This window comes from Pinus tabuliformis, chromosome 9 (assembly GCF_031772625.1).
Source record: "Pinus tabuliformis cultivar Carrire ecotype Pingquan chromosome 9, CPIR1, whole genome shotgun sequence".
NCBI classification, from domain to species: domain Eukaryota; kingdom Viridiplantae; phylum Streptophyta; class Pinopsida; order Pinales; family Pinaceae; genus Pinus; species Pinus tabuliformis.
Window position 1 is genome coordinate 1,805,055,103 of NC_142307.1, and position 11,132 is coordinate 1,805,066,234.

The 11,132-nt window shown below is 35.3% G+C and overlaps 1 pseudogene; it reads right to left on the reverse strand.

Moving 5' to 3' along the window:
* Positions 1-7,372: 7,372 nt before the first annotated feature.
* LOC149155978 (putative L-type lectin-domain containing receptor kinase S.5 pseudogene) lies at positions 7,373-10,196 on the reverse strand (annotated as a pseudogene).
* Positions 10,197-11,132: the final 936 nt, after the last annotated feature.

Here is an 11,132-nt window from a genome sequence, read left to right on the forward strand (position 1 = left end):
GTTCCTTTTCCTTAGCCTTACTCATAGAGGCCTGAGACCTATTTCCCATGTCCTTGGAGTCCTTAGTGGATTTGTCATCTGTAATGACTCCAATAGCATGCATGTCTTTCTCAACGGCTATAGCCTCTTCATAATTTTCTGTTATAGTTGGTCTCGTAGCTTGCTTGACAAAATGTGCAATGTTGGTCGGCAGTGCAGACGTGTAGTAGTCGATGGTGATGGAGTCATGACGTTGGTGTCGGCTGAGAATTTGTTCAAAATGTGGTTAAACCTCTGGTTGAGATCTTTAACTTTCTCTTTATGCTCCATATTGAGACTACCCAATTCCTTTAGCAACATTATAGGGGTCTTCTCATCAACAAACTTCTCAAGGAACATTCTCTTAAAAACCCCCCAGTTCTGGATGGTATTTAGTGGAAGTTTGTGATACCATACAACTGCTCTGCCATCCAAGGTACATGGAAACAATCTACATGCGACATCGTCATAGCATACCTCTAGTGTCTGCAAATGTAGGTAGAATGTTTCTAAGTGATCTTCCTCCTTCATTGTTCTGTTAGGGTCATGTTTCATTAAAAGATTATCAGCATGTCTCGACGTCTTATGAAAGACACCTAGAAGTGCAAATGGGCCCTGAGTCATCATTCCATATTTTTCTCTGCCATGTTGTCCCCTTCTTCATCCTCCTCTTCAAAATTTGATGGTTCTTTCTCTGAATCTATTGGTTCGTCTTCGCTTCCACCTCCTTCGCTGCCTTCCCCTCCTCCTCCTACACCAAAACTTGATCCCAAGAGTAAGAGGTTCTCTTCTTATTCCTTTCGAAAGATTGGACGTTCCTCTTATTTTTCCACAGCTTCTGCCAGCATCCCTTTTAGAAATAATGCATTTTATTCATAGAGAAAAATATGTAAATATATGTAAAAATTTGAAATAAACCTATTTTCAAAACTAATAAAATTTCATGCCAACCAAATACTCCATAAGACAAGTTCTTTAATTTTTTACTTTGACACATGAGATGTACTAGGTGAAAGCACTTGAAGACAATGTTACTTGTACAACACACTCCATAATGAAACAATATGTTAGAAATTAGAAAAGAGTCAAAATGCTTATATTCATTTTAAATGAACTTTTCATCATGGATTTAATGCATGTTAATATAAGCGATGCATTATTGAAACTTGAATATGTGTGTGTGTGTGTGTGTGTGTGTGTGTGTGTGCATGCTATGTTACATTATATAGTTAAATAAAAGTATAGGAAGTGTAAGTTAAAAGATCATTACTCAACTAATAAATTTAATAAGGGTGGGAACTAAGAGATATACATTTGTCATATCATTAAACTAAAACAATTCTACAAATATGAATAGTGGAAATTTTAAGGAAAATTACAGTTTATAGATAAGTTGGAGTCTTAAAAAATTATTGAGCATCACCCATCTAATGCTATTATGAAGAGGACATTATGTTAAATAGTTATAAAACTATGTTAAATGTTTTGTGTGTATTAAAGATATGTTATGTTATACCCCTCTCTCTCTCTCACACACACACACATAAAATATTTTATATGTGTGTGAGATATGTTATAGTTATGTTATACCTTATAAATTTATCATTCATATATATATAAACATGTTAGATGTTATGTTATAGTTATATATCTGTTAATATAAATTAATTAATTAAGAAAAGTTTCATGTTTTGGACTTTTAATTTAGTTAATATTTTATTTAAGTACAATTAATTTTCAAAACAAATTACTATATTTATTATTAAAAAAATATTAAAAATATAAATGGATTTAAATTTAAAATAAAAATGAAATAAAGTTTCTTATTTGATTTAATAAGGTTCATCATGAGCAACCATATTCGGCATGTCAATCTCAAGCTTTTAATTTTTATATTTATTGGTTATAGTTTAGTTGTATTCTGATTTGGAATTTTTTGGGCATATTTATGGTCAAATTTGTTAGAAATTTAAAATGCATTTTAAATAACAAAAAATCAAATTTTATTGAAATTTCACTAAATTCCTAAGAAATTTTTTTAAAACATAAAATAATCAAAAATTAAAGCTTTTACCATAGAAAATATTCATAATAAACATGTTACCATTGCAACTAACTTACACAATGAAAAAAAATACCTAAATTATATATATAGTTTTAATGTTTTTCAACAGTTTTGTTGGTGGTTTTCTAGGTTATTTTTGGTGGTCTTCAATGGTTTTCTTATTGGTTTTCCAGGTTGTTTTTTGTGGTATTCAAGGGTTTTCCTGGTTGTTTTTTGTGGTTTTTCTGTTGGTTTTTCTGGTTGATTTTTTTTTTTTTTTTGTAAAGTGGTTTTTTTTCCAAATTAATTTATTTTACTTTATAAGAAAAAATAAAAGGAGAAAAAATGACAAGAAACCTACACTGGATTGAGCCTCTTGGTCGTTGGTGAGGTTGATGGGAAACTAGATTGAGTTCCTCCATCTCGAGCTTAAAAATCCTGCTTCGAACTCCTTCTTCTTCACTGTTTGCACAAAATGGCTTGCTTAAACTACGTTTTGGGTTTTGAAATAATAAATAGGGCTGGATCGAGCCATAAATATTAATTGAACCCTAAACCTCAATCGATCCCCAACTCTCGATCAAGCTCCTAACTCTTGTTAGAAAAGAGCTCGATCAAGGGTTTGCTTAAAAGCTCAATTGAGCTATTTTTAAGCCCCTAAGTGGCTCAATCAAGCATTTAAAAATTTCTCGATGGAGCGCTTAAAATTCGTCAATCGAGCATCGTATGCCTCAATCCAGCATCATTTTTTACCAAAATGTGCCCTCGCTCTTCAAAAGTGTAACTGAGCTCCATGCATAGACCCACAGGAAATGTAGTCCCAGAGAAATAAGTTTGAATATAAATATATGCTAAATTTTTATACGAACTAATATTATATGCATTACAAAAAATAAAATAGATTTGCAAAAGATAAGGATGAGGTGTTATAGGACGAAACTAGAGATGAAATAATTTCAAGTAATGATCCAGTTAAATCTCCCCTAATTAGCATATAACTTTGGCTAATAATTTTATATAGACTCGTTGACACCCTTGGGCTTAAGCTCTGCTAATAAGCTAGTCAAATGTGATCCCTTTGGGTTGATCTGCATGGACATTTCCTTGGAAAAAGAATTCGATAAATTTAATATGAATTCATTAAATATTAGTAATGAGATAGAATTTATTGACTAACAAAAGAAACCACAACAACAATGTTAAAATGATATTCATAAATCAAGGCACTAATATTGAAAAAGAAAAGTATAATAACTCTTCCAGGGACATGCTTATATATTGAGAAGGTTTCCATAACACTTTTGATTTATTCACCAATTGAATTTTCAAAATATAATTGTTTTAGTATATTAAAATAGTTTTAGTCTAACTATTTTAAGTTTTGGAGCATATTTTCTAATCAAATTTACCATAAATTTGATAGAAATTTGTTGCAATCACAAGTTTGAGTTGTGAACTTTGCACAATTTGAGTTCCTAAGAGATTTTAGGGTACTTAATCGATTTATGCATTAAAAACACAATTTAAATAACAAAAAGTCAACATGAGTTCCCCATTGGTTTTCAAGGTACCAAATCCATTTATATATTCAAAAACTCATTTTAAACAACAACAACAAAAATCCATATATGACCAAAGTCAAAGAACAAATGGATTGCTATAATCCTACTTTGGCAAGAACGAATAACTTTAATCGATTAAGTTAACTTTTAAAATAATTCGATATCACCATTATTATCATTATCTGGCCACACCAACCCTTAACATGGTTGGATTTCTACCCATGAAGTTACCCTTAACATGGTTGGATTTCTACCCATGAAGTTACCATTAACATGGTTGGATTTCTACCCATGAAGTTTTGAACTAGTGACCTTCACATCACAGAGTTTCTTAACAATACAACCCATGGTCATCGATTCTATGCCTCGTGGGCATATTTATTTTAAATAACTAGCCTATATTCATCTGAACTCAAGATCTACCAAGCTAAGAGGGATCAAATCTCTTTTCACTCTAAAAGCGGTTTTCATCTCAAGAGATTCGATCCTTGTCAACACTTGGTAGATCCCAAGTTAAGATGGATCTAAGGTAGTTTAATTTCCCCCTTTAAATAGGAAATATCTCACATGAGTACTTTGGGTTCTCAATAACATAAGTTATTTTTATTTATTTTTATAGCGTTATTTTCATTTTTATTTTGACTAAGTTAAAATGTTTAAATTAGATTACCTTAATCTTTTTATTTATTTATTTATTTTTATTTAAAAGAAATGGCATTACATGACAAGACATGGCTTTACATTACAACATCTCCTCCATACTAGGATAGAGAGTGCCTCTCGGCACAATAATAATATTAATATTTATTTAGTAATGTTAATAGAATTATTGTTATAATTTTCAATATTAATATTATTATTAATAATAGTAGCATGATTAATATAATTAATGATTATTGTTTTTAATAAATTTATTAATGTAAATACTCTATATATATATAGATATAACTTTTTTCCTTTATAATATAATTTGTCTTTAAATTTTGTTTTTTTAAATTCAATATAAATAAAATATTTATCTAAATTATATAATCTTCTTCCTAATATATTAAAGCATTCAAATAAATAATAATGAAAATAAAAAAATAAGATTATTAAAAAAATAAAAATAATGCTTGATGGAGATGTGGGAAAATACACCAATGGTTGGGGAGGTTAGGGGGAGCCCACTACCCTGCTACATCACTTCGCATTAAATAGGGGGGATGGCATGGCTATCTCACCCCATGCACTCAAACATGTAAATCACCTTCACATCCCCTCACATTCAAATGGAAGCTATCATTTTCATCATGAAACCTTGGAGCTTTTGCCCCAACCTTGTATTTTTCTGTAGGTTTAGTTGTGTTTCCTAGCCATGGGTGGGATATTTCGACCATGACACTAGCTTTGTGGGCATTTAGATTCACGGAGTTCCTTCTCCCTTGAGTGTTTGTCATCGTGGTACACTCATGTGATAGTAACTCAAGCTTGGAGTTGGGAAGCACTTGTAGTGGTGGTGAGTTTTGGTATTTTAGAAGTGGTTGTAGAGGAGGTAAACTCCAAAAATGACATCATTTGGAGAAGTGTGTCTCACATGTAGCATCTTAGCCTTTAGTGGGTTGACATTCATTGGGTAAATATTTTTATGCCCAATCTTCGAATAATTTTCAACCCATTTGTATATGCATGGTGATATTTGGTTTTTAGTCTAAAAGGAATATAGGTGGTGTGCAAACCTCTTTGAATTCCTTTGGATTTAAGGTTGAATAACCTCAGATGATGCTACCCTCTGTATGCCCCTTCTATACCATTGTTAGTTCATCCCATCCCAAACCAATTTGGAAGCTAATGGTGAATACTCTTCGAGTTCTATCTTAGTTTCTTTCAATTTTCCTCATTGGTTTGCCCTTGTATTGGGGGTTCTCTCTCATTGGGCCTATCTTTCCTTTGATCAGTATGCTCCATTATCATATGTCTTATCACCAGGGGTGTAGAGGTCAAGGCCCTCAGGGTAGGCCTTAGGCTTGGACTTAAGGTCAGATAGTTGTGGTTCTTTTCCATTCATCCACTCCACTATAAATCGAAGAGGAAATATTTCAATTACGTATTTACCACTAATGATCGCTAAGCCTACTATGAATTTGAAATCCAAACAGAAGTGGTTAGCTGCATTCTGGACCCCGACCATACTAGTGGAAGACAAGGTCAATACCTTTGTTCCATCACCGTCCATTGGCAAATGAAGGCGCTCCTGCACAGGATACTCAAAGAAAGGTACAAGGACCTCAATGAAATTATTGCATGCCTCAATGAAATCCAACGAGTCTAATGCATCATCACTTCTGCGTATTCAACCTTAACCCTCACTTGGCACACATAGAAGGTCACCTACAATACAACCTCAAACCTTCAACACTAGTTTGCATAAGATCTAGCCCTAGTAACTTCCTCTAATAATTGATGTTAGCCCAACCCTTATGTTTTTACTTTCAGTAAATTAGTTTCTTTTAGAATATGTATAGCCAACTATAACTAGAAATAAACTTTGTATTTTTGTCATAGAAACTTAACTATAGATCAATAATATTTTTAGATAATTTTAAATGATAAATAATAAATCTCACTGGAATCTAATACCTTGCTACAAACTACAAAGGTGTTCAAAATTTAATAGTAAACTCTTATTTTATATAAAAATTATTTTAATACCATAAAAAACTTAATCAACGAAAATAACAATAAATTTTATGAATATATTAAATACTTAAATAAATTAATAAACAATTTTTAATAATTTTACAGTAATAAATCAAAAGAAAAAATCATAACAAATTCCAATAACATATTTAACTAAATTCGGCATTCTTATTATTCTTATGCTAAAATATTTAAAAGTCAACTAATATAACTTTATTGATAAAATGAAAAATATTATCAATTTTTTAATACATCAAACAATTTAATAATTTTATCTATTAATAAATGATATGTATCATCGATTTAAATTACTTTTAATTGAATATAAAAAAATCAGCATATCATAATATATATATTAATTTAATTTTTAATTTATTTTGACTTTTGAATAATAATAAAAATTGAATAAATTTATAATTTTAGGTTTTTCTATTTAACTTCTTTGTGCTATGATTTGATTTTTTTTAAGGATAAATCACATATTTAACTTCTTTGCGCTATGATTTGATTTTTTTTAAAGGATAAATCACATTTGCTGAATCATAAAATATCTACAAATAAATTTGAATATGATTATCCCACACGTCTCAAAAATTTAATATAAATCACAAAAATCTTAATTCAATACATATATTTTTAAATATATAAATAAATTAAATACCCTAAAAAATTAACATGCAAATTTACAAAACCTTTTTAAATATAATATAAATTTAGATTTTCAACCTATCAGATAGTGGAATTAATGTCTCGTGGATACAGATGATGTATTGATCTATCCACCCTGTCATAGACATCAGATTAACTTATTATAATAAAGGCAGCGTCTCGAAAGCTTAGATTCGTATCCACCATTCAAAGCCTTGCCAGCACATTATGTTCAGTGTTTGACTGATTGCTAACTCTTATTACTCAATTTATACAGCGAAGCAATTGCAGGTTTAACACGCATAGCTGTACTGCAATATAATATATGTAGCGATAACTCCTCATTAATCAAATCTGAATTTTGGAAAAAAAATGTACTTGTTTCAATCCAACCCTGACCAGATACCCGGCACAGCCTTAATAACATGGTAAATAACGTTTGCTTTTACAGATTAGTTACATACAGATAACATCGGCACTGGAAATTAATTACATTTTCAGATTTGTTACACGAAAACGAATAACCGCTTACATGCTAAGAAAGACCTTTGCAACCATGCCTCGTACTATTCAGGAATCCACTCCCCTTCCAAGTATGGAATAGTGGTCAATTTCATTTTACAAAGCCCAATACCAGATGGGCAGTTCATAAAATTAAGGAGACTTTAATCAGGAATCGATTGCCAGATCGGGCAACCTATAAAAATCGAATTTCACTTGCTGCTGAGTTTTTGTGTGTGTCGACTTTTATCTTTTAAGTAAATACATAGAAATTCTGACTGCAATTAAAACATATGATATGTTCTGAACATTAAATCTTAACTACATGAACACAACACCTGTTTTCTGTCCTCAAAACAAAACAAAAATTACCTAATAATACATCGGTTGCAATATTGGGATTCAGCTCCAATGCCAAATCAAGAGCAGACAGTGTCCTTCAGCCGGGATGTTAGACTCCCCGCTGCAAATCACCTCCCTACTTCATTTTCAATTAGATCAGACGGCGGCAATAGGGCATTCAGGGAGGTCGGTACACTCCCACTGCTACTTCCGGTTGCGAAACTGACATCGAAAGCCATATGGGACCAGACGAACGCCGGCCTGATGCGAGGCACGTCGGGTGGAGGCATGGTCCGAGCCAGTATCTGGGTAACCTCCCTCATGTTAGGACGGTCCTCCGGATTCGGGTTGGAACACGCCAGTCCCAACAACAGCAAACGTCTGATGTCCTCCGCGTTAACGCTGATGCTTCCAAACTTTGTCAGGCCAGTGTCGGCGGCTTCCAAGAGCCTGTTCTCTCCGTACAATTTCCAAACCCAGCCGATGAGATCAAACGATTCTGGGGTGCGAAACGTGGGAGGCCTTCCGCAGGTTACCTCAAGGGTGAGAGCACCGAAACTAAACACATCCGATTCCACCGTTGGTCGCCCGGTGTGAAAGCACTCGGGTGCGATGTAGCCCATGGTTCCGACAAGACCGGTGGCCGTGAAGGATCTCCGGTCGTGTTCGATCAGACGGGCAAGGCCAAAATCGCCGAGCCGGGCATTGTATTCGGAATCGACCATTATGTTGCTGGCTTTCACGTCCCGGTGGATCACCTGCTGCTCGCATTCCTCGTGGAGATACAGAAGAGCCGAGGCCACGCCCGAGACAATGTTGTATCTATGGTCCCAATCAAGAAATTCGCCAGCCAAATCATCATTAAAAATATGTTTATCCAAACTACCATTGGGCATGTATTCATAAACCATAATCAGCTCCCCTTTCTCATGGCACCACCCCAGCAGTGGCACCAGATTTTTATGGCGGAGGCGATTAATGACGCTGATCTCTGCAATAAATTCCTCTTTACCTCGTTTGGCGTCTTTGGCCATGCGTTTGACCGCCACCACATTTTTCCCCTTTGGCAGAATTCCTTTGTAAACGGATCCGAAGCCGCCAGCTCCAAGGAGGGTCGCGGGACTGAAGTTACTGGTGGCCTTCTTCAGGTCTTTGTAGCTGAATTCGAATAGCCGGCCTGGAATTTTCTCTAACGCCTCAAATATCTTTTTCTCTTCCTGTTTCTGAGATTTACGGCGCTTGAAAAAGACTATAATACCTATTGCGAAGACAACTGCTAAGGAAAGGCAGATGGGTAGAGCAATAACCAATGTCCTGTTTGGCAAGGACACAGGATCAATTGAGAAATTCCAGGATTTAACACAGTTGAGCTCTGTATTCACACCCGTGGAGGCGGAAAAGCCGAAATAGGCCTTCTGGTCTAAAATGGTAGACAGATCGATGATGGAGGAGACGACGGGCTTCGTCGGCATCGGATCAGTCTTCTTTGCAACATACACGTCCAGCTTCTTCGTTTGTCCATCATACTCAATCAACGCCTGGACATCGTAGTTTGTGTTGTCGTTGTTGTAGTTGTAATCGCCCGTCAAATTGACCTGGTTGAGAGACGTAAAATTTATGGAATTTATTCCATTAACATTTATGCCTACATGGTTGCCATCGGGATCATTAGTCCCTGGGCTTTTCCTTGTATCAAACTCGACTGCCAAGACCTTACTACTGCTACTTCCATTAGTGGAGGCGTTGAACAGTCCCAACCATTCGCCATAGCTATTATCAGGTAAATAATCATCGGAAGTTATGATAAAAGCCAGACCCTCGCCGCCGCTTCCATTCTTCGGTTGAATATTGAAAACGAATGAGCTACTGAAGGATGCGGTCTTATTCCCACGGTATAGCCTGAAACTCTCCTTCAACAATGACCTTCCGGATATATTTTCTAGGGAGTATTGCGAAGCGCTATTACTGGTATCCAGCGTGACCTGCAACGCACCGGAGCTCATTGTGGAGTTGAGCATATTGAAATTACCAGCATCGCTATTGAGATCGAAACTAGGAAAATTGATACCATAATGGCAAGCAGTTTCTCCGACCAATATGGACGCAATGGCTGCAAGGATTATTGCTTGTAGGAATCCCATTAAATTCTATACTGGTGCGATGCAAATTCGATGACAGGCACAGCGATTTAAAATCTCAATCCTGAGGGAGAGAGGAGAAACCTGCAAGAGTATTTCAACATTATAATTGCTACCCGGCTAAGGATGGAAATCACCTGTTTAGAAACGTCGGTGCAGTTTCGGCGAAAGGTAGATTGCACGAACGCGGACATGAATTACACGATCCGTGGGTGAAGGAAATACTAAGCCGTGCAGTGACGAAGATGAAGACTGCTTCTCCTTCTCCTCTCCTGATTCTGTACTTCCTCCCCAACATACGTTGCCACACGGTTGTGAAAATCCATTACATAAAATGAGTTGATACCGTCCCCGGTCAAAATACCCACTCCCTCTCTCTTTTCCTTTTCACATTGGAAGCTTCTCAGTGTGGTTCAAAGGATTTGGCCTTAACCTATTGAACCATTCAGCGAGATGGCAATAGAACGGAAACTTCATAGCAACGGGAGCATTTGGCGTCAGCCTCTGGAACCCTGTAGCGGGATTGAAATGTATTAGTTTTAAAGAGTCGGTCAATGGAAAATTTTGGGCATAATTGGCGGCCAGCCCGCCATTCGTGGGGAATCGGGATCGATCTTGTATGCTGTCGTCCGTGGAGAAAAGGCATTAGTGCCTACGTCGCCGACTTTTGTTTTATTTATTTTATATATATATAACGTGCCGTCCATGGATTGTCAACCTAATATAATTATCTTGCTTTGACATTTAATTCGGCGTGGTGCGAGCAGGGTGGAATTTGACGGCCAAATTGACCGTCATGGGTGATTTGCCCCGTTTAAAAAATTACAAAACCCCCAAGATTCTGATTTGAAACTATAAAAATAGAACAGGTTAAAAAAATTACAAAACCGTTGATTTTGATTTGAAACTATAAAACCAGGTCAAGAACGGTGAAAAATTTGATGAGCTATTTCATTTTGAAATTCCAACCCTGCGTGCGAGTCGGACTTTTACGAACATGTCACGTTAGTATTTTATATCAAATTATGATGTATTTTGAAATTATTCTGAAATTCCAATCCTGCGTGCGAGTGGGACTTTTACGAACATGTCACGTTGCTATTTTATATCAAATTATGATGTAACAAAATATGAGGGCGATTCCGATGTGTAAATTCGGAGTTACACGCAGGAGAAAATTGCGAAAATAAAAATGATTTT